General features: G+C 54.6%; 1 long non-coding RNA gene across 7 annotated transcripts in view; it reads right to left on the bottom strand.

The window, feature by feature from the left end:
• The window catches only part of LOC127262936 (uncharacterized), a 38249-nt gene extending 13973 nt beyond the window's left edge, over positions 1-24276 (bottom strand). Inside the window, exon 1 of one of the 7 annotated variants that reach the window (XR_007841343.1) lies at positions 23941-24276. This is a non-coding gene — a long non-coding RNA (uncharacterized LOC127262936). Of the gene's footprint in view, positions 1-9717; positions 17309-23940 lie in introns of those variants that run through there. The other 6 variants (XR_007841334.1, XR_007841338.1, XR_007841339.1 and 3 more) reach the window with 6 other exon arrangements.
• Between the last annotated feature and the right edge of the window lie 204 nt (positions 24277-24480).

The following is a 24480-nucleotide window of genomic DNA, read 5'->3' as shown; positions in this document are numbered from 1 at the left end:
CCGTCGAGACAGAGTGGGCGACCCAAAAAACTCCTGCGCGGATTTTCGCGAATATGTAGGCAGCAAAAATGGATTTCCTGCGCTGCACGTCGCGGCCAAAAATCGCGAACGACGACCTTGTCCGCCGTTCACGGACCCGTCGTCCAGCCGTATATTGCGAACGGGGATTCGCGCACGGGCGCTGACGAACCAGCGTCAACGCGAGAAGTCCAGTAAGAATTATCGTTTAGAGAAAACAGAACTCGTGACAAGGATTCTATAGTTGAACCTGCGAAAGGATCATTGTCGATGTCTGCCCCGGCTGACAACAGCGAGTTCGTGACCCGACGTTTGAATGCCGGTCAGACCGTCCGTCGAGACAGAGTGGGCGACCCAAAAAACTCCTGCGCGGATTTTCGCGAATATGTAGGCAGCAAAAATGGATTTCCTGCGCTGCACGTCGCGGCCAAAAATCGCGAACGACGACCTTGTCCGCCGTTCACGGACCCGTCGTCCAGCCGTATATTGCGAACGGGGATTCGCGCACGGGCGCTGACGAACCAGCGTCAACGCGAGAAGTCCAGTAAGAATTATCGTTTAGAGAAAACAGAACTCGTGACAAGGATTCTATAGTTGAACCTGCGAAAGGATCATTGTCGATGTCTGCCCCGGCTGACAACAGCGAGTTCGTGACCCGACGTTTGAATGCCGGTCAGACCGTCCGTCGAGACAGAGTGGGCGACCCAAAAAACTCCTGCGCGGATTTTCGCGAATATGTAGGCAGCAAAAATGGATTTCCTGCGCTGCACGTCGCGGCCAAAAATCGCGAACGACGACCTTGTCCGCCGTTCACGGACCCGTCGTCCAGCCGTATATTGCGAACGGGGATTCGCGCACGGGCGCTGACGAACCAGCGTCAACGCGAGAAGTCCAGTAAGAATTATCGTTTAGAGAAAACAGAACTCGTGACAAGGATTCTATAGTTGAACCTGCGAAAGGATCATTGTCGATGTCTGCCCCGGCTGACAACAGCGAGTTCGTGACCCGACGTTTGAATGCCGGTCAGACCGTCCGTCGAGACAGAGTGGGCGACCCAAAAAACTCCTGCGCGGATTTTCGCGAATATGTAGGCAGCAAAAATGGATTTCCTGCGCTGCACGTCGCGGCCAAAAATCGCGAACGACGACCTTGTCCGCCGTTCACGGACCCGTCGTCCAGCCGTATATTGCGAACGGGGATTCGCGCACGGGCGCTGACGAACCAGCGTCAACGCGAGAAGTCCAGTAAGAATTATCGTTTAGAGAAAACAGAACTCGTGACAAGGATTCTATAGTTGAACCTGCGAAAGGATCATTGTCGATGTCTGCCCCGGCTGACAACAGCGAGTTCGTGACCCGACGTTTGAATGCCGGTCAGACCGTCCGTCGAGACAGAGTGGGCGACCCAAAAAACTCCTGCGCGGATTTTCGCGAATATGTAGGCAGCAAAAATGGATTTCCTGCGCTGCACGTCGCGGCCAAAAATCGCGAACGACGACCTTGTCCGCCGTTCACGGACCCGTCGTCCAGCCGTATATTGCGAACGGGGATTCGCGCACGGGCGCTGACGAACCAGCGTCAACGCGAGAAGTCCAGTAAGAATTATCGTTTAGAGAAAACAGAACTCGTGACAAGGATTCTATAGTTGAACCTGCGAAAGGATCATTGTCGATGTCTGCCCCGGCTGACAACAGCGAGTTCGTGACCCGACGTTTGAATGCCGGTCAGACCGTCCGTCGAGACAGAGTGGGCGACCCAAAAAACTCCTGCGCGGATTTTCGCGAATATGTAGGCAGCAAAAATGGATTTCCTGCGCTGCACGTCGCGGCCAAAAATCGCGAACGACGACCTTGTCCGCCGTTCACGGACCCGTCGTCCAGCCGTATATTGCGAACGGGGATTCGCGCACGGGCGCTGACGAACCAGCGTCAACGCGAGAAGTCCAGTAAGAATTATCGTTTAGAGAAAACAGAACTCGTGACAAGGATTCTATAGTTGAACCTGCGAAAGGATCATTGTCGATGTCTGCCCCGGCTGACAACAGCGAGTTCGTGACCCGACGTTTGAATGCCGGTCAGACCGTCCGTCGAGACAGAGTGGGCGACCCAAAAAACTCCTGCGCGGATTTTCGCGAATATGTAGGCAGCAAAAATGGATTTCCTGCGCTGCACGTCGCGGCCAAAAATCGCGAACGACGACCTTGTCCGCCGTTCACGGACCCGTCGTCCAGCCGTATATTGCGAACGGGGATTCGCGCACGGGCGCTGACGAACCAGCGTCAACGCGAGAAGTCCAGTAAGAATTATCGTTTAGAGAAAACAGAACTCGTGACAAGGATTCTATAGTTGAACCTGCGAAAGGATCATTGTCGATGTCTGCCCCGGCTGACAACAGCGAGTTCGTGACCCGACGTTTGAATGCCGGTCAGACCGTCCGTCGAGACAGAGTGGGCGACCCAAAAAACTCCTGCGCGGATTTTCGCGAATATGTAGGCAGCAAAAATGGATTTCCTGCGCTGCACGTCGCGGCCAAAAATCGCGAACGACGACCTTGTCCGCCGTTCACGGACCCGTCGTCCAGCCGTATATTGCGAACGGGGATTCGCGCACGGGCGCTGACGAACCAGCGTCAACGCGAGAAGTCCAGTAAGAATTATCGTTTAGAGAAAACAGAACTCGTGACAAGGATTCTATAGTTGAACCTGCGAAAGGATCATTGTCGATGTCTGCCCCGGCTGACAACAGCGAGTTCGTGACCCGACGTTTGAATGCCGGTCAGACCGTCCGTCGAGACAGAGTGGGCGACCCAAAAAACTCCTGCGCGGATTTTCGCGAATATGTAGGCAGCAAAAATGGATTTCCTGCGCTGCACGTCGCGGCCAAAAATCGCGAACGACGACCTTGTCCGCCGTTCACGGACCCGTCGTCCAGCCGTATATTGCGAACGGGGATTCGCGCACGGGCGCTGACGAACCAGCGTCAACGCGAGAAGTCCAGTAAGAATTATCGTTTAGAGAAAACAGAACTCGTGACAAGGATTCTATAGTTGAACCTGCGAAAGGATCATTGTCGATGTCTGCCCCGGCTGACAACAGCGAGTTCGTGACCCGACGTTGAATGCCGGTCAGACCGTCCGTCGAGACAGAGTGGGCGACCCAAAAAACTCCTGCGCGGATTTTCGCGAATATGTAGGCAGCAAAAATGGATTTCCTGCGCTGCACGTCGCGGCCAAAAATCGCGAACGACGACCTTGTCCGCCGTTCACGGACCCGTCGTCCAGCCGTATATTGCGAACGGGGATTCGCGCACGGGCGCTGACGAACCAGCGTCAACGCGAGAAGTCCAGTAAGAATTATCGTTTAGAGAAAACAGAACTCGTGACAAGGATTCTATAGTTGAACCTGCGAAAGGATCATTGTCGATGTCTGCCCCGGCTGACAACAGCGAGTTCGTGACCCGACGTTTGAATGCCGGTCAGACCGTCCGTCGAGACAGAGTGGGCGACCCAAAAAACTCCTGCGCGGATTTTCGCGAATATGTAGGCAGCAAAAATGGATTTCCTGCGCTGCACGTCGCGGCCAAAAATCGCGAACGACGACCTTGTCCGCCGTTCACGGACCCGTCGTCCAGCCGTATATTGCGAACGGGGATTCGCGCACGGGCGCTGACGAACCAGCGTCAACGCGAGAAGTCCAGTAAGAATTATCGTTTAGAGAAAACAGAACTCGTGACAAGGATTCTATAGTTGAACCTGCGAAAGGATCATTGTCGATGTCTGCCCCGGCTGACAACAGCGAGTTCGTGACCCGACGTTTGAATGCCGGTCAGACCGTCCGTCGAGACAGAGTGGGCGACCCAAAAAACTCCTGCGCGGATTTTCGCGAATATGTAGGCAGCAAAAATGGATTTCCTGCGCTGCACGTCGCGGCCAAAAATCGCGAACGACGACCTTGTCCGCCGTTCACGGACCCGTCGTCCAGCCGTATATTGCGAACGGGGATTCGCGCACGGGCGCTGACGAACCAGCGTCAACGCGAGAAGTCCAGTAAGAATTATCGTTTAGAGAAAACAGAACTCGTGACAAGGATTCTATAGTTGAACCTGCGAAAGGATCATTGTCGATGTCTGCCCCGGCTGACAACAGCGAGTTCGTGACCCGACGTTTGAATGCCGGTCAGACCGTCCGTCGAGACAGAGTGGGCGACCCAAAAAACTCCTGCGCGGATTTTCGCGAATATGTAGGCAGCAAAAATGGATTTCCTGCGCTGCACGTCGCGGCCAAAAATCGCGAACGACGACCTTGTCCGCCGTTCACGGACCCGTCGTCCAGCCGTATATTGCGAACGGGGATTCGCGCACGGGCGCTGACGAACCAGCGTCAACGCGAGAAGTCCAGTAAGAATTATCGTTTAGAGAAAACAGAACTCGTGACAAGGATTCTATAGTTGAACCTGCGAAAGGATCATTGTCGATGTCTGCCCCGGCTGACAACAGCGAGTTCGTGACCCGACGTTTGAATGCCGGTCAGACCGTCCGTCGAGACAGAGTGGGCGACCCAAAAAACTCCTGCGCGGATTTTCGCGAATATGTAGGCAGCAAAAATGGATTTCCTGCGCTGCACGTCGCGGCCAAAAATCGCGAACGACGACCTTGTCCGCCGTTCACGGACCCGTCGTCCAGCCGTATATTGCGAACGGGGATTCGCGCACGGGCGCTGACGAACCAGCGTCAACGCGAGAAGTCCAGTAAGAATTATCGTTTAGAGAAAACAGAACTCGTGACAAGGATTCTATAGTTGAACCTGCGAAAGGATCATTGTCGATGTCTGCCCCGGCTGACAACAGCGAGTTCGTGACCCGACGTTTGAATGCCGGTCAGACCGTCCGTCGAGACAGAGTGGGCGACCCAAAAAACTCCTGCGCGGATTTTCGCGAATATGTAGGCAGCAAAAATGGATTTCCTGCGCTGCACGTCGCGGCCAAAAATCGCGAACGACGACCTTGTCCGCCGTTCACGGACCCGTCGTCCAGCCGTATATTGCGAACGGGGATTCGCGCACGGGCGCTGACGAACCAGCGTCAACGCGAGAAGTCCAGTAAGAATTATCGTTTAGAGAAAACAGAACTCGTGACAAGGATTCTATAGTTGAACCTGCGAAAGGATCATTGTCGATGTCTGCCCCGGCTGACAACAGCGAGTTCGTGACCCGACGTTTGAATGCCGGTCAGACCGTCCGTCGAGACAGAGTGGGCGACCCAAAAAACTCCTGCGCGGATTTTCGCGAATATGTAGGCAGCAAAAATGGATTTCCTGCGCTGCACGTCGCGGCCAAAAATCGCGAACGACGACCTTGTCCGCCGTTCACGGACCCGTCGTCCAGCCGTATATTGCGAACGGGGATTCGCGCACGGGCGCTGACGAACCAGCGTCAACGCGAGAAGTCCAGTAAGAATTATCGTTTAGAGAAAACAGAACTCGTGACAAGGATTCTATAGTTGAACCTGCGAAAGGATCATTGTCGATGTCTGCCCCGGCTGACAACAGCGAGTTCGTGACCCGACGTTTGAATGCCGGTCAGACCGTCCGTCGAGACAGAGTGGGCGACCCAAAAAACTCCTGCGCGGATTTTCGCGAATATGTAGGCAGCAAAAATGGATTTCCTGCGCTGCACGTCGCGGCCAAAAATCGCGAACGACGACCTTGTCCGCCGTTCACGGACCCGTCGTCCAGCCGTATATTGCGAACGGGGATTCGCGCACGGGCGCTGACGAACCAGCGTCAACGCGAGAAGTCCAGTAAGAATTATCGTTTAGAGAAAACAGAACTCGTGACAAGGATTCTATAGTTGAACCTGCGAAAGGATCATTGTCGATGTCTGCCCCGGCTGACAACAGCGAGTTCGTGACCCGACGTTTGAATGCCGGTCAGACCGTCCGTCGAGACAGAGTGGGCGACCCAAAAAACTCCTGCGCGGATTTTCGCGAATATGTAGGCAGCAAAAATGGATTTCCTGCGCTGCACGTCGCGGCCAAAAATCGCGAACGACGACCTTGTCCGCCGTTCACGGACCCGTCGTCCAGCCGTATATTGCGAACGGGGATTCGCGCACGGGCGCTGACGAACCAGCGTCAACGCGAGAAGTCCAGTAAGAATTATCGTTTAGAGAAAACAGAACTCGTGACAAGGATTCTATAGTTGAACCTGCGAAAGGATCATTGTCGATGTCTGCCCCGGCTGACAACAGCGAGTTCGTGACCCGACGTTTGAATGCCGGTCAGACCGTCCGTCGAGACAGAGTGGGCGACCCAAAAAACTCCTGCGCGGATTTTCGCGAATATGTAGGCAGCAAAAATGGATTTCCTGCGCTGCACGTCGCGGCCAAAAATCGCGAACGACGACCTTGTCCGCCGTTCACGGACCCGTCGTCCAGCCGTATATTGCGAACGGGGATTCGCGCACGGGCGCTGACGAACCAGCGTCAACGCGAGAAGTCCAGTAAGAATTATCGTTTAGAGAAAACAGAACTCGTGACAAGGATTCTATAGTTGAACCTGCGAAAGGATCATTGTCGATGTCTGCCCCGGCTGACAACAGCGAGTTCGTGACCCGACGTTTGAATGCCGGTCAGACCGTCCGTCGAGACAGAGTGGGCGACCCAAAAAACTCCTGCGCGGATTTTCGCGAATATGTAGGCAGCAAAAATGGATTTCCTGCGCTGCACGTCGCGGCCAAAAATCGCGAACGACGACCTTGTCCGCCGTTCACGGACCCGTCGTCCAGCCGTATATTGCGAACGGGGATTCGCGCACGGGCGCTGACGAACCAGCGTCAACGCGAGAAGTCCAGTAAGAATTATCGTTTAGAGAAAACAGAACTCGTGACAAGGATTCTATAGTTGAACCTGCGAAAGGATCATTGTCGATGTCTGCCCCGGCTGACAACAGCGAGTTCGTGACCCGACGTTTGAATGCCGGTCAGACCGTCCGTCGAGACAGAGTGGGCGACCCAAAAAACTCCTGCGCGGATTTTCGCGAATATGTAGGCAGCAAAAATGGATTTCCTGCGCTGCACGTCGCGGCCAAAAATCGCGAACGACGACCTTGTCCGCCGTTCACGGACCCGTCGTCCAGCCGTATATTGCGAACGGGGATTCGCGCACGGGCGCTGACGAACCAGCGTCAACGCGAGAAGTCCAGTAAGAATTATCGTTTAGAGAAAACAGAACTCGTGACAAGGATTCTATAGTTGAACCTGCGAAAGGATCATTGTCGATGTCTGCCCCGGCTGACAACAGCGAGTTCGTGACCCGACGTTTGAATGCCGGTCAGACCGTCCGTCGAGACAGAGTGGGCGACCCAAAAAACTCCTGCGCGGATTTTCGCGAATATGTAGGCAGCAAAAATGGATTTCCTGCGCTGCACGTCGCGGCCAAAAATCGCGAACGACGACCTTGTCCGCCGTTCACGGACCCGTCGTCCAGCCGTATATTGCGAACGGGGATTCGCGCACGGGCGCTGACGAACCAGCGTCAACGCGAGAAGTCCAGTAAGAATTATCGTTTAGAGAAAACAGAACTCGTGACAAGGATTCTATAGTTGAACCTGCGAAAGGATCATTGTCGATGTCTGCCCCGGCTGACAACAGCGAGTTCGTGACCCGACGTTTGAATGCCGGTCAGACCGTCCGTCGAGACAGAGTGGGCGACCCAAAAAACTCCTGCGCGGATTTTCGCGAATATGTAGGCAGCAAAAATGGATTTCCTGCGCTGCACGTCGCGGCCAAAAATCGCGAACGACGACCTTGTCCGCCGTTCACGGACCCGTCGTCCAGCCGTATATTGCGAACGGGGATTCGCGCACGGGCGCTGACGAACCAGCGTCAACGCGAGAAGTCCAGTAAGAATTATCGTTTAGAGAAAACAGAACTCGTGACAAGGATTCTATAGTTGAACCTGCGAAAGGATCATTGTCGATGTCTGCCCCGGCTGACAACAGCGAGTTCGTGACCCGACGTTCGAATGCCGGTCAGACCGTCCGTCGAGACAGAGTGGGCGACCCAAAAAACTCCTGCGCGGATTTTCGCGAATATGTAGGCAGCAAAAATGGATTTCCTGCGCTGCACGTCGCGGCCAAAAATCGCGAACGACGACCTTGTCCGCCGTTCACGGACCCGTCGTCCAGCCGTATATTGCGAACGGGGATTCGCGCACGGGCGCTGACGAACCAGCGTCAACGCGAGAAGTCCAGTAAGAATTATCGTTTAGAGAAAACAGAACTCGTGACAAGGATTCTATAGTTGAACCTGCGAAAGGATCATTGTCGATGTCTGCCCCGGCTGACAACAGCGAGTTCGTGACCCGACGTTTGAATGCCGGTCAGACCGTCCGTCGAGACAGAGTGGGCGACCCAAAAAACTCCTGCGCGGATTTTCGCGAATATGTAGGCAGCAAAAATGGATTTCCTGCGCTGCACGTCGCGGCCAAAAATCGCGAACGACGACCTTGTCCGCCGTTCACGGACCCGTCGTCCAGCCGTATATTGCGAACGGGGATTCGCGCACGGGCGCTGACGAACCAGCGTCAACGCGAGAAGTCCAGTAAGAATTATCGTTTAGAGAAAACAGAACTCGTGACAAGGATTCTATAGTTGAACCTGCGAAAGGATCATTGTCGATGTCTGCCCCGGCTGACAACAGCGAGTTCGTGACCCGACGTTTGAATGCCGGTCAGACCGTCCGTCGAGACAGAGTGGGCGACCCAAAAAACTCCTGCGCGGATTTTCGCGAATATGTAGGCAGCAAAAATGGATTTCCTGCGCTGCACGTCGCGGCCAAAAATCGCGAACGACGACCTTGTCCGCCGTTCACGGACCCGTCGTCCAGCCGTATATTGCGAACGGGGATTCGCGCACGGGCGCTGACGAACCAGCGTCAACGCGAGAAGTCCAGTAAGAATTATCGTTTAGAGAAAACAGAACTCGTGACAAGGATTCTATAGTTGAACCTGCGAAAGGATCATTGTCGATGTCTGCCCCGGCTGACAACAGCGAGTTCGTGACCCGACGTTCGAATGCCGGTCAGACCGTCCGTCGAGACAGAGTGGGCGACCCAAAAAACTCCTGCGCGGATTTTCGCGAATATGTAGGCAGCAAAAATGGATTTCCTGCGCTGCACGTCGCGGCCAAAAATCGCGAACGACGACCTTGTCCGCCGTTCACGGACCCGTCGTCCAGCCGTATATTGCGAACGGGGATTCGCGCACGGGCGCTGACGAACCAGCGTCAACGCGAGAAGTCCAGTAAGAATTATCGTTTAGAGAAAACAGAACTCGTGACAAGGATTCTATAGTTGAACCTGCGAAAGGATCATTGTCGATGTCTGCCCCGGCTGACAACAGCGAGTTCGTGACCCGACGTTTGAATGCCGGTCAGACCGTCCGTCGAGACAGAGTGGGCGACCCAAAAAACTCCTGCGCGGATTTTCGCGAATATGTAGGCAGCAAAAATGGATTTCCTGCGCTGCACGTCGCGGCCAAAAATCGCGAACGACGACCTTGTCCGCCGTTCACGGACCCGTCGTCCAGCCGTATATTGCGAACGGGGATTCGCGCACGGGCGCTGACGAACCAGCGTCAACGCGAGAAGTCCAGTAAGAATTATCGTTTAGAGAAAACAGAACTCGTGACAAGGATTCTATAGTTGAACCTGCGAAAGGATCATTGTCGATGTCTGCCCCGGCTGACAACAGCGAGTTCGTGACCCGACGTTCGAATGCCGGTCAGACCGTCCGTCGAGACAGAGTGGGCGACCCAAAAAACTCCTGCGCGGATTTTCGCGAATATGTAGGCAGCAAAAATGGATTTCCTGCGCTGCACGTCGCGGCCAAAAATCGCGAACGACGACCTTGTCCGCCGTTCACGGACCCGTCGTCCAGCCGTATATTGCGAACGGGGATTCGCGCACGGGCGCTGACGAACCAGCGTCAACGCGAGAAGTCCAGTAAGAATTATCGTTTAGAGAAAACAGAACTCGTGACAAGGATTCTATAGTTGAACCTGCGAAAGGATCATTGTCGATGTCTGCCCCGGCTGACAACAGCGAGTTCGTGACCCGACGTTCGAATGCCGGTCAGACCGTCCGTCGAGACAGAGTGGGCGACCCAAAAAACTCCTGCGCGGATTTTCGCGAATATGTAGGCAGCAAAAATGGATTTCCTGCGCTGCACGTCGCGGCCAAAAATCGCGAACGACGACCTTGTCCGCCGTTCACGGACCCGTCGTCCAGCCGTATATTGCGAACGGGGATTCGCGCACGGGCGCTGACGAACCAGCGTCAACGCGAGAAGTCCAGTAAGAATTATCGTTTAGAGAAAACAGAACTCGTGACAAGGATTCTATAGTTGAACCTGCGAAAGGATCATTGTCGATGTCTGCCCCGGCTGACAACAGCGAGTTCGTGACCCGACGTTCGAATGCCGGTCAGACCGTCCGTCGAGACAGAGTGGGCGACCCAAAAAACTCCTGCGCGGATTTTCGCGAATATGTAGGCAGCAAAAATGGATTTCCTGCGCTGCACGTCGCGGCCAAAAATCGCGAACGACGACCTTGTCCGCCGTTCACGGACCCGTCGTCCAGCCGTATATTGCGAACGGGGATTCGCGCACGGGCGCTGACGAACCAGCGTCAACGCGAGAAGTCCAGTAAGAATTATCGTTTAGAGAAAACAGAACTCGTGACAAGGATTCTATAGTTGAACCTGCGAAAGGATCATTGTCGATGTCTGCCCCGGCTGACAACAGCGAGTTCGTGACCCGACGTTCGAATGCCGGTCAGACCGTCCGTCGAGACAGAGTGGGCGACCCAAAAAACTCCTGCGCGGATTTTCGCGAATATGTAGGCAGCAAAAATGGATTTCCTGCGCTGCACGTCGCGGCCAAAAATCGCGAACGACGACCTTGTCCGCCGTTCACGGACCCGTCGTCCAGCCGTATATTGCGAACGGGGATTCGCGCACGGGCGCTGACGAACCAGCGTCAACGCGAGAAGTCCAGTAAGAATTATCGTTTAGAGAAAACAGAACTCGTGACAAGGATTCTATAGTTGAACCTGCGAAAGGATCATTGTCGATGTCTGCCCCGGCTGACAACAGCGAGTTCGTGACCCGACGTTCGAATGCCGGTCAGACCGTCCGTCGAGACAGAGTGGGCGACCCAAAAAACTCCTGCGCGGATTTTCGCGAATATGTAGGCAGCAAAAATGGATTTCCTGCGCTGCACGTCGCGGCCAAAAATCGCGAACGACGACCTTGTCCGCCGTTCACGGACCCGTCGTCCAGCCGTATATTGCGAACGGGGATTCGCGCACGGGCGCTGACGAACCAGCGTCAACGCGAGAAGTCCAGTAAGAATTATCGTTTAGAGAAAACAGAACTCGTGACAAGGATTCTATAGTTGAACCTGCGAAAGGATCATTGTCGATGTCTGCCCCGGCTGACAACAGCGAGTTCGTGACCCGACGTTCGAATGCCGGTCAGACCGTCCGTCGAGACAGAGTGGGCGACCCAAAAAACTCCTGCGCGGATTTTCGCGAATATGTAGGCAGCAAAAATGGATTTCCTGCGCTGCACGTCGCGGCCAAAAATCGCGAACGACGACCTTGTCCGCCGTTCACGGACCCGTCGTCCAGCCGTATATTGCGAACGGGGATTCGCGCACGGGCGCTGACGAACCAGCGTCAACGCGAGAAGTCCAGTAAGAATTATCGTTTAGAGAAAACAGAACTCGTGACAAGGATTCTATAGTTGAACCTGCGAAAGGATCATTGTCGATGTCTGCCCCGGCTGACAACAGCGAGTTCGTGACCCGACGTTCGAATGCCGGTCAGACCGTCCGTCGAGACAGAGTGGGCGACCCAAAAAACTCCTGCGCGGATTTTCGCGAATATGTAGGCAGCAAAAATGGATTTCCTGCGCTGCACGTCGCGGCCAAAAATCGCGAACGACGACCTTGTCCGCCGTTCACGGACCCGTCGTCCAGCCGTATATTGCGAACGGGGATTCGCGCACGGGCGCTGACGAACCAGCGTCAACGCGAGAAGTCCAGTAAGAATTATCGTTTAGAGAAAACAGAACTCGTGACAAGGATTCTATAGTTGAACCTGCGAAAGGATCATTGTCGATGTCTGCCCCGGCTGACAACAGCGAGTTCGTGACCCGACGTTCGAATGCCGGTCAGACCGTCCGTCGAGACAGAGTGGGCGACCCAAAAAACTCCTGCGCGGATTTTCGCGAATATGTAGGCAGCAAAAATGGATTTCCTGCGCTGCACGTCGCGGCCAAAAATCGCGAACGACGACCTTGTCCGCCGTTCACGGACCCGTCGTCCAGCCGTATATTGCGAACGGGGATTCGCGCACGGGCGCTGACGAACCAGCGTCAACGCGAGAAGTCCAGTAAGAATTATCGTTTAGAGAAAACAGAACTCGTGACAAGGATTCTATAGTTGAACCTGCGAAAGGATCATTGTCGATGTCTGCCCCGGCTGACAACAGCGAGTTCGTGACCCGACGTTCGAATGCCGGTCAGACCGTCCGTCGAGACAGAGTGGGCGACCCAAAAAACTCCTGCGCGGATTTTCGCGAATATGTAGGCAGCAAAAATGGATTTCCTGCGCTGCACGTCGCGGCCAAAAATCGCGAACGACGACCTTGTCCGCCGTTCACGGACCCGTCGTCCAGCCGTATATTGCGAACGGGGATTCGCGCACGGGCGCTGACGAACCAGCGTCAACGCGAGAAGTCCAGTAAGAATTATCGTTTAGAGAAAACAGAACTCGTGACAAGGATTCTATAGTTGAACCTGCGAAAGGATCATTGTCGATGTCTGCCCCGGCTGACAACAGCGAGTTCGTGACCCGACGTTCGAATGCCGGTCAGACCGTCCGTCGAGACAGAGTGGGCGACCCAAAAAACTCCTGCGCGGATTTTCGCGAATATGTAGGCAGCAAAAATGGATTTCCTGCGCTGCACGTCGCGGCCAAAAATCGCGAACGACGACCTTGTCCGCCGTTCACGGACCCGTCGTCCAGCCGTATATTGCGAACGGGGATTCGCGCACGGGCGCTGACGAACCAGCGTCAACGCGAGAAGTCCAGTAAGAATTATCGTTTAGAGAAAACAGAACTCGTGACAAGGATTCTATAGTTGAACCTGCGAAAGGATCATTGTCGATGTCTGCCCCGGCTGACAACAGCGAGTTCGTGACCCGACGTTCGAATGCCGGTCAGACCGTCCGTCGAGACAGAGTGGGCGACCCAAAAAACTCCTGCGCGGATTTTCGCGAATATGTAGGCAGCAAAAATGGATTTCCTGCGCTGCACGTCGCGGCCAAAAATCGCGAACGACGACCTTGTCCGCCGTTCACGGACCCGTCGTCCAGCCGTATATTGCGAACGGGGATTCGCGCACGGGCGCTGACGAACCAGCGTCAACGCGAGAAGTCCAGTAAGAATTATCGTTTAGAGAAAACAGAACTCGTGACAAGGATTCTATAGTTGAACCTGCGAAAGGATCATTGTCGATGTCTGCCCCGGCTGACAACAGCGAGTTCGTGACCCGACGTTCGAATGCCGGTCAGACCGTCCGTCGAGACAGAGTGGGCGACCCAAAAAACTCCTGCGCGGATTTTCGCGAATATGTAGGCAGCAAAAATGGATTTCCTGCGCTGCACGTCGCGGCCAAAAATCGCGAACGACGACCTTGTCCGCCGTTCACGGACCCGTCGTCCAGCCGTATATTGCGAACGGGGATTCGCGCACGGGCGCTGACGAACCAGCGTCAACGCGAGAAGTCCAGTAAGAATTATCGTTTAGAGAAAACAGAACTCGTGACAAGGATTCTATAGTTGAACCTGCGAAAGGATCATTGTCGATGTCTGCCCCGGCTGACAACAGCGAGTTCGTGACCCGACGTTCGAATGCCGGTCAGACCGTCCGTCGAGACAGAGTGGGCGACCCAAAAAACTCCTGCGCGGATTTTCGCGAATATGTAGGCAGCAAAAATGGATTTCCTGCGCTGCACGTCGCGGCCAAAAATCGCGAACGACGACCTTGTCCGCCGTTCACGGACCCGTCGTCCAGCCGTATATTGCGAACGGGGATTCGCGCACGGGCGCTGACGAACCAGCGTCAACGCGAGAAGTCCAGTAAGAATTATCGTTTAGAGAAAACAGAACTCGTGACAAGGATTCTATAGTTGAACCTGCGAAAGGATCATTGTCGATGTCTGCCCCGGCTGACAACAGCGAGTTCGTGACCCGACGTTCGAATGCCGGTCAGACCGTCCGTCGAGACAGAGTGGGCGACCCAAAAAACTCCTGCGCGGATTTTCGCGAATATGTAGGCAGCAAAAATGGATTTCCTGCGCTGCACGTCGCGGCCAAAAATCGCGAACGACGACCTTGTCCGCCGTTCACGGACCCGTCGTCCAGCCGTATATTGCGAACGGGGATTCGCGCACGGGCGCTGACGAACCAGCGTCAACGCGAGAAGTCCAGTAAGAATTATCGTTTAGAGAAAACAGAACTCGTGACAAGGATTCTATAGTTGAACCTGCGAAAGGATCATTGTCGATGTCTGCCCCGGCTGACAACAGCGAGTTCGTGACCCGACGTTCGAATGCCGGTCAGACCGTCCGTCGAGACAGAGTGGGCGACCCAAAAAACTCCTGCGCGGATTTTCGCGAATATGTAGGCAGCAAAAATGGATTTCCTGCGCTGCACGTCGCGGCCAAAAATCGCGAACGACGACCTTGTCCGCCGTTCACGGACCCGTCGTCCAGCCGTATATTGCGAACGGGGATTCGCGCACGGGCGCTGACGAACCAGCGTCAACGCGAGAAGTCCAGTAAGAATTATCGTTTAGAGAAAACAGAACTCGTGACAAGGATTCTATAGTTGAACCTGCGAAAGGATCATTGTCGATGTCTGCCCCGGCTGACAACAGCGAGTTCGTGACCCGACGTTCGAATGCCGGTCAGACCGTCCGTCGAGACAGAGTGGGCGACCCAAAAAACTCCTGCGCGGATTTTCGCGAATATGTAGGCAGCAAAAATGGATTTCCTGCGCTGCACGTCGCGGCCAAAAATCGCGAACGACGACCTTGTCCGCCGTTCACGGACCCGTCGTCCAGCCGTATATTGCGAACGGGGATTCGCGCACGGGCGCTGACGAACCAGCGTCAACGCGAGAAGTCCAGTAAGAATTATCGTTTAGAGAAAACAGAACTCGTGACAAGGATTCTATAGTTGAACCTGCGAAAGGATCATTGTCGATGTCTGCCCCGGCTGACAACAGCGAGTTCGTGACCCGACGTTCGAATGCCGGTCAGACCGTCCGTCGAGACAGAGTGGGCGACCCAAAAAACTCCTGCGCGGATTTTCGCGAATATGTAGGCAGCAAAAATGGATTTCCTGCGCTGCACGTCGCGGCCAAAAATCGCGAACGACGACCTTGTCCGCCGTTCACGGACCCGTCGTCCAGCCGTATATTGCGAACGGGGATTCGCGCACGGGCGCTGACGAACCAGCGTCAACGCGAGAAGTCCAGTAAGAATTATCGTTTAGAGAAAACAGAACTCGTGACAAGGATTCTATAGTTGAACCTGCGAAAGGATCATTGTCGATGTCTGCCCCGGCTGACAACAGCGAGTTCGTGACCCGACGTTCGAATGCCGGTCAGACCGTCCGTCGAGACAGAGTGGGCGACCCAAAAAACTCCTGCGCGGATTTTCGCGAATATGTAGGCAGCAAAAATGGATTTCCTGCGCTGCACGTCGCGGCCAAAAATCGCGAACGACGACCTTGTCCGCCGTTCACGGACCCGTCGTCCAGCCGTATATTGCGAACGGGGATTCGCGCACGGGCGCTGACGAACCAGCGTCAACGCGAGAAGTCCAGTAAGAATTATCGTTTAGAGAAAACAGAACTCGTGACAAGGATTCTATAGTTGAACCTGCGAAAGGATCATTGTCGATGTCTGCCCCGGCTGACAACAGCGAGTTCGTGACCCGACGTTCGAATGCCGGTCAGACCGTCCGTCGAGACAGAGTGGGCGACCCAAAAAACTCCTGCGCGGATTTTCGCGAATATGTAGGCAGCAAAAATGGATTTCCTGCGCTGCACGTCGCGGCCAAAAATCGCGAACGACGACCTTGTCCGCCGTTCACGGACCCGTCGTCCAGCCGTATATTGCGAACGGGGATTCGCGCACGGGCGCTGACGAACCAGCGTCAACGCGAGAAGTCCAGTAAGAATTATCGTTTAGAGAAAACAGAACTCGTGACAAGGATTCTATAGTTGAACCTGCGAAAGGATCATTGTCGATGTCTGCCCCGGCTGACAACAGCGAGTTCGTGACCCGACGTTCGAATGCCGGTCAGACCGTCCGTCGAGACAGAGTGGGCGACCCAAAAAACTCCTGCGCGGATTTTCGCGAATATGTAGGCAGCAAAAATGGATTTCCTGCGCTGCACGTCGCGGCCAAAAATCGCGAACGACGACCTTGTCCGCCGTTCACGGACCCGTCGTCCAGCCGTATATTGCGAACGGGGATTCGCGCACGGGCGCTGACGAACCAGCGTCAACGCGAGAAGTCCAGTAAGAATTATCGTTTAGAGAAAACAGAACTCGTGACAAGGATTCTATAGTTGAACCTGCGAAAGGATCATTGTCGATGTCTGCCCCGGCTGACAACAGCGAGTTCGTGACCCGACGTTCGAATGCCGGTCAGACCGTCCGTCGAGACAGAGTGGGCGACCCAAAAAACTCCTGCGCGGATTTTCGCGAATATGTAGGCAGCAAAAATGGATTTCCTGCGCTGCACGTCGCGGCCAAAAATCGCGAACGACGACCTTGTCCGCCGTTCACGGACCCGTCGTCCAGCCGTATATTGCGAACGGGGATTCGCGCACGGGCGCTGACGAACCAGCGTCAACGCGAGAAGTCCAGTAAGAATTATCGTTTAGAGAAAACAGAACTCGTGACAAGGATTCTATAGTTGAACCTGCGAAAGGATCATTGTCGATGTCTGCCCCGGCTGACAACAGCGAGTTCGTGACCCGACGTTCGAATGCCGGTCAGACCGTCCGTCGAGACAGAGTGGGCGACCCAAAAAACTCCTGCGCGGATTTTCGCGAATATGTAGGCAGCAAAAATGGATTTCCTGCGCTGCACGTCGCGGCCAAAAATCGCGAACGACGACCTTGTCCGCCGTTCACGGACCCGTCGTCCAGCCGTATATTGCGAACGGGGATTCGCGCACGGGCGCTGACGAACCAGCGTCAACGCGAGAAGTCCAGTAAGAATTATCGTTTAGAGAAAACAGAACTCGTGACAAGGATTCTATAGTTGAACCTGCGAAAGGATCATTGTCGATGTCTGCCCCGGCTGACAACAGCGATTCGTGACCCGACGTTCGAATGCCGGTCAGACCGTCCGTCGAGACAGAGTGGGCGACCCAAAAAACTCCTGCGCGGATTTTCGCGAATATGTAGGCAGCAAAAATGGATTTCCTGCGCTGCACGTCGCGGCCAAAAATCGCGAACGACGACCTTGTCCGCCGTTCACGGACCCGTCGTCCAGCCGTATATTGCGAACGGGGATTCGCGCACGGGCGCTGACGAACCAGCGTCAACGCGAGAAGTCCAGTAAGAATTATCGTTTAGAGAAAACAGAACTCGTGACAAGGATTCTATAGTTGAACCTGCGAAAGGATCATTGTCGATGTCTGCCCCGGCTGACAACAGCGAGTTCGTGACCCGACGTTCGAATGCCGGTCAGACCGTCCGTCGAGACAGAGTGGGCGACCCAAAAAACTCCTGCGCGGATTTTCGCGAATATGTAGGCAGCAAAAATGGATTTCCTGCGCTGCACGTCGCGGCCAAAAATCGCGAACGACGACCTTGTCCGCCGTTCACGGACCCGTCGTCCAGCCGTATATTGCGAACGGGGATTCGCGCACGGGCGCTGACGAACCAGCGTCAACGCGAGAAGTCCAGTAAGAATTATCGTTTAGAGAAAACAGAACTCGTGACAAGGATTCTATAGTTGAACCTGCGAAAGGATCATTGTCGATGTCTGCCCCGGCTGACAACAGCGAGTTCGTGACCCGACGTTCGAATGCCGGTCAGACCGTCCGTCGAGACAGAGTGGGCGACCCAAAAAACTCCTGCGCGGATTTTCGCGAATATGTAGGCAGCAAAAATGGATTTCCTGCGCTGCACGTCGCGGCCAAAAATCGCGAACGACGACCTTGTCCGCCGTTCACGGACCCGTCGTCCAGCCGTATATTGCGAACGGGGATTCGCGCACGGGCGCTGACGAACCAGCGTCAACGCGAGAAGTCCAGTAAGAATTATCGTTTAGAGAAAACAGAACTCGTGACAAGGATTCTATAGTTGAACCTGCGAAAGGATCATTGTCGATGTCTGCCCCGGCTGACAACAGCGATTCGTGACCCGACGTTCGAATGCCGGTCAGACCGTCCGTCGAGACAGAGTGGGCGACCCAAAAAACTCCTGCGCGGATTTTCGCGAATATGTAGGCAGCAAAAATGGATTTCCTGCGCTGCACGTCGCGGCCAAAAATCGCGAACGACGACCTTGTCCGCCGTTCACGGACCCGTCGTCCAGCCGTATATTGCGAACGGGGATTCGCGCACGGGCGCTGACGAACCAGCGTCAACGCGAGAAGTCCAGTAAGAATTATCGTTTAGAGAAAACAGAACTCGTGACAAGGATTCTATAGTTGAACCTGCGAAAGGATCATTGTCGATGTCTGCCCCGGCTGACAACAGCGAGTTCGTGACCCGACGTTCGAATGCCGGTCAGACCGTCCGTCGAGACAGAGTGGGCGACCCAAAAAACTCCTGCGCGGATTTTCGCGAATATGTAGGCAGCAAAAATGGATTTCCTGCGCTGCACGTCGCGGCCAAAAATCGCGAACGACGACCTTGTCCGCCGTTCACGGACCCGTCGTCCAGCCGTATATTGCGAACGGGGATTCGCGCACGGGCGCTGACGAACCAGCGTCAACGCGAGAAGTCCAGTAAGAATTATCGTTTAGAGAAAACAGAACTCGTGACAAGGATTCTATAGTTGAACCTGCGAAAGGATCATTGTCGATGTCTGCCCCGGCTGACAACAGCGAATTCGTGACCCGACGTTCGAATGCCGGTCAGACCGTCCGTCGAGACAGAGTGGGCGACCCAAAAAACTCCTGCGCGGATTTTCGCGAATATGTAGGCAGCAAAAATGGATTTCCTGCGCTGCACGTCGCGGCCAAAAATCGCGAACGACGACCTTGTCCGCCGTTCACGGACCCGTCGTCCAGCCGTATATTGCGAACGGGGATTCGCGCACGGGCGCTGACGAACCAGCGTCAACGGAGAAGTCCAGTAAGAATTATCGTTTAGAGAAAACAGAACTCGTGACAAGGATTCTATAGTTGAACCTGCGAAAGGATCATTGTCGATGTCTGCCCCGGCTGACAACAGCGAGTTCGTGACCCGACGTTCGAATGCCGGTCAGACCGTCCGTCGAGACAGAGTGGGCGACCCAAAAAACTCCTGCGCGGATTTTCGCGAATATGTAGGCAGCAAAAATGGATTTCCTGCGCTGCACGTCGCGGCCAAAAATCGCGAACGACGACCTTGTCCGCCGTTCACGGACCCGTCGTCCAGCCGTATATTGCGAACGGGGATTCGCGCACGGGCGCTGACGAACCAGCGTCAACGCGAGAAGTCCAGTAAGAATTATCGTTTAGAGAAAACAGAACTCGTGACAAGGATTCTATAGTTGAACCTGCGAAAGGATCATTGTCGATGTCTGCCCCGGCTGACAACAGCGAGTTCGTGACCCGACGTTCGAATGCCGGTCAGACCGTCCGTCGAGACAGAGTGGGCGACCCAAAAAACTCCTGCGCGGATTTTCGCGAATATGTAGGCAGCAAAAATGGATTTCCTGCGCTGCACGTCGCGGCCAAAAATCGCGAACGACGACCTTGTCCGCCGTTCACGGACCCGTCGTCCAGCCGTATATTGCGAACGGGGATTCGCGCACGGGCGCTGACGAACCAGCGTCAACGCGAGAAGTCCAGTAAGAATTATCGTTTAGAGAAAACAGAACTCGTGACAAGGATTCTATAGTTGAACCTGCGAAAGGATCATTGTCGATGTCTGCCCCGGCTGACAACAGCGAATTCGTGACCCGACGTTCGAATGCCGGTCAGACCGTCCGTCGAGACAGAGTGGGCGACCCAAAAAACTCCTGCGCGGATTTTCGCGAATATGTAGGCAGCAAAAATGGATTTCCTGCGCTGCACGTCGCGGCCAAAAATCGCGAACGACGACCTTGTCCGCCGTTCACGGACCCGTCGTCCAGCCGTATATTGCGAACGGGGATTCGCGCACGGGCGCTGACGAACCAGCGTCAACGCGAGAAGTCCAGTAAGAATTATCGTTTAGAGAAAACAGAACTCGTGACAAGGATTCTATAGTTGAACCTGCGAAAGGATCATTGTCGATGTCTGCCCCGGCTGACAACAGCGAGTTCGTGACCCGACGTTTGAATGCCGGTCAGACCGTCCGTCGAGACAGAGTGGGCGACCCAAAAAACTCCTGCGCGGATTTTCGCGAATATGTAGGCAGCAAAAATGGATTTCCTGCGCTGCACGTCGCGGCCAAAAATCGCGAACGACGACCTTGTCCGCCGTTCACGGACCCGTCGTCCAGCCGTATATTGCGAACGGGGATTCGCGCACGGGCGCTGACGAACCAGCGTCAACGCGAGAAGTCCAGTAAGAATTATCGTTTAGAGAAAACAGAACTCGTGACAAGGATTCTATAGTTGAACCTGCGAAAGGATCATTGTCGATGTCTGCCCCGGCTGACAACAGCGAGTTCGTGACCCGACGTTTGAATGCCGGTCAGACCGTCCGTCGAGACAGAGTGGGCGACCCAAAAAACTCCTGCGCGGATTTTCGCGAATATGTAGGCAGCAAAAATGGATTTCCTGCGCTGCACGTCGCGGCCAAAAATCGCGAACGACGACCTTGTCCGCCGTTCACGGACCCGTCGTCCAGCCGTATATTGCGAACGGGGATTCGCGCACGGGCGCTGACGAACCAGCGTCAACGCGAGAAGTCCAGTAAGAATTATCGTTTAGAGAAAACAGAACTCGTGACAAGGATTCTATAGTTGAACCTGCGAAAGGATCATTGTCGATGTCTGCCCCGGCTGACAACAGCGAGTTCGTGACCCGACGTTTGAATGCCGGTCAGACCGTCCGTCGAGACAGAGTGGGCGACCCAAAAAACTCCTGCGCGGATTTTCGCGAATATGTAGGCAGCAAAAATGGATTTCCTGCGCTGCACGTCGCGGCCAAAAATCGCGAACGACGACCTTGTCCGCCGTTCACGGACCCGTCGTCCAGCCGTATATTGCGAACGGGGATTCGCGCACGGGCGCTGACGAACCAGCGTCAACGCGAGAAGTCCAGTAAGAATTCCGTTTAGAGAAAACAGAACTCGTGACAAGGATTCTATAGTTGAACCTGCGAAAGGATCATTGTCGATGTCTGCCCCGGCTGACAACAGCGAGTTCGTGACCCGACGTTTGAATGCCGGTCAGACCGTCCGTCGAGACAGAGTGGGCGACCCAAAAAACTCCTGCGCGGATTTTCGCGAATATGTAGGCAGCAAAAATGGATTTCCTGCGCTGCACGTCGCGGCCAAAAATATCGAACGACGACCTTGTCCGCCGTTCACGGACCCGTCGTCCAGCCGTATATTGCGAACGGGGATTCGCGCACGGGCGCTGACGAACCAGCTTCAACGCGAGAAGTCCAGTAAGAATTATCGTTTAGAGAAAACAGAACTCGTGACAAGGATTCTATAGTTGAACCTGCGAAAGGATCATTGTCGATGTCTGCCCCGGCTGACAACAGCGAATTCGTGACCCGACGTTTGAATGCCGGTCAGGCCGTCCGTCGAGACAGAGTGGGCGACCCAAAAAACTCCTGCGCGGATTTTCGCGAATATGTAGGCAGCAAAAATGGATTTCCTGCGCTGCACGTCGCGGCCAAAAATCGCGAACGACGACCTTGTCCGCCGTTCACGGACCCGTCGTCCAGCCGTATATTGCGAACGGGGATTCGCGCACGGGCGCTGACGAACCAGCGTCAACGGGAGAAGTCCAGTAAGAATTATCGTTTAGAGAAAACAGAACTCGTGACAAGGATTCTATAGTTGAACCTGCGAAAGGATCATTGTCGATGTCTGCCCCGGCTGACAACAGCGAATTCGTGACCCGACGTTTGAATGCCGGTCAGACCGTCCGTCGAGACAGAGTGGGCGACCCAAAAAACTCCTGCGCGGATTTTCGCGAATATGTAGGCAGCAAAAATGGATTTCCTGCGCTGCACGTCGCGGCCAAAAATCGCGAACGACGACCTTGTCCGCCGTTCACGGACCCGTCGTCCAGCCGTATATTGCGAACGGGGATTCGCGCACGGGCGCTGACGAACCAGCTTCAACGCGAGAAGTCCAGTAAGAATTATCGTTTAGAGAAAATAGAACTCGTGACAAGGATTCTATAGTTGAACCTGCGAAAGGATCATTGTCGATGTCTGCCCCGGATTTTCGCGTCCGAAAAAACTCCTGCGCGGATTTTCGCGAATATGTAGGCAGCAAAAATTGATTTCCTGCGCTGCACGTCGCGGCCAAAAATCGCGAACGACGACCTTGTCCGCCGTTCACGGACCCGTCGTCCAGCCGCATATTGCGAACGGGGATTCGCGCACGGGCGCTGACGAACCAGCGTCAACGGGAGAAGTCCAGTAAGAATTCTTGTTTAGAGAAAATAGAACTCGTGACAAGGATTCTATAGTTGAACCTGCGAAAGGATCATTGTCGATGTCTGCCCCGGCTGACAACAGCGAATTCGTGACCCGACGTTCGAATGCCGGTCAGGCCGTCCGTCGAGACAGAGTGGGCGCCCAAAAAACTCCTGCGCGGATTTTCGCGAATATGTAGGCAGCAAAAATGGATTTCCTGCGATGCACGTCGCGGCCAAAAATCGCAAACGACGACCTTGTCCGCCGTTCACGGACCCGTCGTCCAGCCGTATATTGCGAACGGGGATTCGCGCACGGGCGCTGACGAACCAGCGTCAACGCGAGAAGTCCAGTAAGAATTATCGTTTAGAGAAAACAGAACTCGTGACAAGGATTCTATAGTTGAACCTGCGAAAGGATCATTGTCGATGTCTGCCCCGGCTGACAACAGCGAATTCGTGACCCGACGTTCGAATGCCGGTCAGGCCGTCCGTCGAGACAGAGTGGGCGCCCCAAAAAACTCTTGCGCGGATTTTCGCGAATATGTAGGCAGCAAAAATGGATTTCCTGCGCTGCACGTCGCGGCCAAAAATCGCGAACGACGACCTTGTCCGCCGTTCACGGACCCGTCGTCCAGCCGTATATTGCGAACGGGGATTCGCGCACGGGCGCTGACGAACCAGTTTCAACGCGAGAAGTCCAGTAAGAATTATCGTTTAGAGAAAATAGAACTCGTGACAAGGATTCTATAGTTGAACCTGCGAAAGGATCATTGTCGATGTCTGCCCCGGATTTTCGCGTCCGAAAAAACTCCTGCGCGGATTTTCGCGAATATGTAGGCAGCAAAAATGGATTTCCTGCGCTGCACGTCGCGGCCAAAAATCGCGAACGACGACCTTGTCCGCCGTTCACGGACCCGTCGTCCAGCCGTATATTGCGAACGGGGATTCGCGCACGGGCGCTGACGAACCAGCTTCAACGCGAGAAGTCCAGTAAGAATTCGTTTAGAGAAAACAGAACTCGTGACAAGGATTCTATAGTTGAACCTGCGAAAGGATCATTGTCGATGTCTGCCCCGGCTGACAACAGCGAATTCGTGACCCGACGTTCGAATGCCGGTCAGGCCGTCCGTCGAGACAGAGTGGGCGACCCCAAAAACTCCTGCGCGGATTTTCGCGAATATGTAGGCAGCAAAAATGGATTTCCTGCGCTGCACGTCGCGGCCAAAAATCGCGAACGACGACCTTGTCCGCCGTTCACGGACCCGTCGTCCAGCCGTATATTGCGAACGGGGATTCGCGCACGGGCGCTGACGAACCAGCGTCAACGCGAGAAGTCCAGTAAGAATTATCGTTTAGAGAAAACAGAACTCGTGACAAGGATTCTATAGTTGAACCTGCGAAAGGATCATTGTCGATGTCTGCCCCGGCTGACAACAGCGAATTCGTGACCCGACGTTCGAATGCCGGTCAGGCCGTCCGTCGAGACAGAGTGGGCGCCCAAAAAACTCCTGCGCGGATTTTCGCGAATATGTAGCAGCAAAAATGGATTTCCTGCGCTGCACGTCGCGGCCAAAAATCGCGAAC

Source organism: Andrographis paniculata, unplaced genomic scaffold (assembly GCF_009805555.1).
Source record: "Andrographis paniculata isolate CXL003 unplaced genomic scaffold, ASM980555v1 Contig66END, whole genome shotgun sequence".
In the NCBI taxonomy this organism is placed as follows: Eukaryota; Viridiplantae; Streptophyta; class Magnoliopsida; order Lamiales; family Acanthaceae; genus Andrographis; species Andrographis paniculata.
The sequence above is the reverse complement of the archived record's forward strand: the minus strand, read 5'-3'. Positions and strand labels throughout refer to the sequence as shown.